The sequence below is a fragment of the Jaculus jaculus genome, chromosome 9, assembly GCF_020740685.1.
Source record: "Jaculus jaculus isolate mJacJac1 chromosome 9, mJacJac1.mat.Y.cur, whole genome shotgun sequence".
Taxonomy (NCBI): domain Eukaryota; kingdom Metazoa; phylum Chordata; class Mammalia; order Rodentia; family Dipodidae; genus Jaculus; species Jaculus jaculus.
Genome location: NC_059110.1, coordinates 64,151,400 through 64,155,301, shown reverse-complemented (window position 1 = coordinate 64,155,301; position 3,902 = coordinate 64,151,400). Strand labels below are relative to the sequence as shown.

The 3,902-nt window shown below is 40.1% G+C and overlaps 1 pseudogene; it reads right to left on the bottom strand.

The window, feature by feature from the left end:
- Positions 1-2,967: 2,967 nt before the first annotated feature.
- LOC101601255 lies at positions 2,968-3,524 on the bottom strand (annotated as a pseudogene).
- Positions 3,525-3,902: the final 378 nt, after the last annotated feature.

Genomic DNA, 3,902 nt, shown 5'->3' with positions numbered 1-3,902 from the left:
AATCAAACAAAAATAAACCCAAACAAATAAATCAAGATTGAGGTGTCTAATTGAGTTGTTGTTACCCATCCCCCAACTTGGCTGCATGTCCCTTTGGGTGCCTAGTTGAGTCACTCCTGTGAATGAGTGACCATCCTTCTGCACCCTTCCTCCAACCCCTCCCACATGCCCCATATCCCTTCACAGGCCTAGTGGAACTTCCACTGCTAGTACATTCCCCATTTCTCAGTGTACTCCACACTCTGCCACAACCACATGTCCCTCCCACTATCCTGGTTGAGCCAAACAGGGGCTAAAGCCATGTGAATTCCCTGTTCCACATGCTACCCCTTCATGTACACCATGGGAAGGTAAGCCCACATCATCCCAATCCTGGCTATAAGACCATGAACAACCCTATATCTCCTCAGAGATGCTTCTCCCCCACCCCCACTATCTTTGCAGGCACTAAACATAAATTTGGCCCACATCCCTGTTTTTTCCCTCCTTTGACTTAACTGCTACCTTGTGTGAGCATTATCATTCTCAACAAGACAAATGGAATATCTCCAGAAGAGCAACTTCCAGTTTAAAATAAGTAACACATACACAAGGCAAAATATCCCTACCAAGAATGCCTTGTCCCATAGTAGAGGCCACCCATGAGAGATACTAATAGGAAATTCCAAACAAATAATTCAAAAGCATTATTATGGTAGATATATGCAATGCACTTAAGGAGAACACACATAATCACCAAAAGGAAATCTAAGAGAGCCAAAAACAATCAACTTAAAAAACTTAATGATCACCTGAATGAATTCAAAGAAGGCATGAGCAAGTGTCTAAATAAACTGCAAGAAAAGACAATAAGCTAAATAAAATAAAATAGTCAAACCAAGACATGAAAATGTAGCTCGGGCTAGAGAGATGGCTTAGCGGTTAAGCACTTGCATGTGAAGCCTAAGGCCTCCAGTTCGAGGCTCTGTTCCCCAGGTCCCACGTTAGCCAGATGCACAAGGGGGTGCATGCATCTGGAGTTCGTTTGCAGTGGCTGGAAGCCCTGGCGCACCCATTCTCTCTCTCTCTTTCTCTCTCTGTCTGTCGCTCTCAAATAAATAAATAAAAAATGAACAAAAAAATTAAAAAAAAAAGAAAATGTAGCTCAATAAATACAACGAAATGCTGAAGTAAAACTAAATGGAAATAAAAAGTGCAGAAACTCAAATAAGTAGGTGCCTGGGAATCCTAACCAACACAATAGATGATGTGCAGGATAACATATTAGGACTGGAGGACAAGATTGAGAGAAAAGAACAGAGAAGCTATACCTATGACAGGCTCAAAAACACATATGAGTAGAATATGAGTGAAATGTGGCCTTTAAAAGGCCAACTGTTTGACTTATGGGTTACAAGAAGAAGAACTTCAGCACAATAGCATAGAAAATATGTTTAATAAAATATAGAGCCAGGCGTGGTGGTGCAAGCCTTTAATCCCAGCACTCGGGAGGCAGAGGTAGGAGGATCGCTGTGAGTTTGAGGCCACCCTGAGACTCCATAGTGAATTACAGGTCAGCCTGGGCTAGAGAGAGACCCTACCTCGACAAACCAAATATATATAGAAAAAAAATCCCCAAATCTAAGGAAAGATATTCATATAGGACCAATAAAGAATACAAAATACATAGGGCCAGAAATAATTCCCCCACATATTATAGTCAAACACTAAACACAGAACAATGAAAAAGCACTGAAAGTCACCAGAGAAAAATGTCTAGCACATATAAATTCAAGTCCATAAGAATAACTGCCAGTTTTTAGGTGGAAATTCTAAATGCCACAAGGGCTTTAAATGATGTATTTCAAGTATTGAAATACCCTAACTGCCAAGGCAAAGTACTGTACCCACTAAAGTTATTTCTTTTTTTTCTTACAGTGCTTCTTAAGAATCATTTATTTCCTTTCATATTTCATATTTCTTCATATTGGTTTGTGAATTCATTAAACACAGCCATTTGGGATTTTTGCTGTCACTGATCACTTTTACTAGTATAGGCAACATTACATATAAACATTCTTTGAATGTTCTATGACTACTTTAGCCTAAGTTTTTTTGAATTTTGAGACAGGGTTCTCATGTAGCCCAGGCTGGCTTTGAATTCACTACAGAACTCAGGCTGGCCTTGAACTCCTGAACCTCCTGCCTCTACCTCCTGAGTGCTGGGATACTAGGCATGTGCTACCCTATCTGTCTTTAGAATAATTTATGTTTTAAGAGATAAAGAGTATTGTGTTACCAATGCTGGCATTTTTAGATATAACATGAAACATTTCTGACCCAAAATCCTTACTTTTGAGTCTCAATCCCACCTCACTAGTAGAAGCCCTACTGGAAACAGATGCACCCCACCCACTGTATTCATAAAGCAATATTACCGCCCTTCCCTCCTTCCCAGGGCTGTTGTATACATATAAAGTAAACAGGCAATGACAAGTAAGTCACTCAAGTTAGCCAACAAAACAGCACTCATACCTACTTCAAACTTCTGAATGAAACAGCTTATGATATACTAGTCAGTTAAACAAATGAAGGCTGTATTATACATACTATGTTCCTAACCTACTTCAGTGAGTCTCATCTTTGGAAGAGAATTGATTTTCAAAGGAAAAAAGTCATCTAACATAATTGTTAGTGTTTGTACAAACTAATTCAAAAATAGGAGGGTTTTACCCCCCAAGAAGAGTGCACTCTATAATAGAAGTGTGTTTTAGAATTCCATACAAATAGCATACATACCTCACCACAAGAAGGAAGACATATTTTGCATGACATAGAATATTTGGGAGATTTAATCAACTTGCCCCTTTAACCAAGTACTTGTTTTTTATTACAAACATTGAAGTCAGTTCTGTCTATGCAGTCACAGTTCTAATACGTTGTCATGTGCAGCATGCCTAACTCCAAAGAAATAAGTGATGTCACATTTCTTTCAGGAGCTGAAGTGATGGTATGAAACTACTGTCTGCTTTTCAGTGTTTCAACTAACCATTCCATGGCCTCATCGAGGCCAGTGCCTTTGGTTGCAGATGTTTTAAATATTTGCCATTTTATGTCCTTCAAGGCAGGTAAACCAAGTGCATTTGCCATGTGCTGATGTCCTGTTTATTTGCAAACACCACTGGGATGGCTTTTCTCAGCTCTTCTTCCTCCAACATGGCAACTAACTCTGATTTGGAAATGCGGATGCGATCTCGGTCACAACTGTCCACCACATAAATGACTGCATCTGTGTTTGAATAGTAACATCTCCAGTATGGTCTGATACTCGTCTGTCCTCCTAAGTCCCAAACTTGAAATTTAAGGTTTTTGTATGTCACTGTCTCTACGTTGAATCCAATAGTAGGAATAGTAGTCACGACTTCTCCAACTTGTAATCTGTACAAAATTGTGGTTTTTCCAGCACCATCTAATCCCAAAATTAAAATCCTCATTTCCCTGGTTCCAAAGAGACTGGAAAAAACACTTGAGAAAAAGCCACTCATGACGAAGCCGCGCGCCGCCCACGCCGGTGCTCAGACACAGCGGTGTAAGACTGTGTAGACCTCCCTACTCCAGCGTCGGCCTCGGCTCCTGAGCGCTCTCCTCCGCCCCGCCCCTCCGACAACTTCCCTAAAGTTATCTCTTTTAATAGAAGGAGAAAGAAAAACTTTCCATGATAAGAGCAGACTAAAGGAATTTATGAGCACTAAGCCAGCCCTACAGAGGTTACTGATAGAGTATTTTGCTTTGAAGAGAATAAGTGTATTCAAGAGCCTACAGGAGAAAAAAAAAAAAAAATCAATAACCAAAACTAGAACAGTTGTCAAGCAAATGAAGACCAAGAAAATGCCAAACTCCACAAAATCTTCAGCATGACAGGG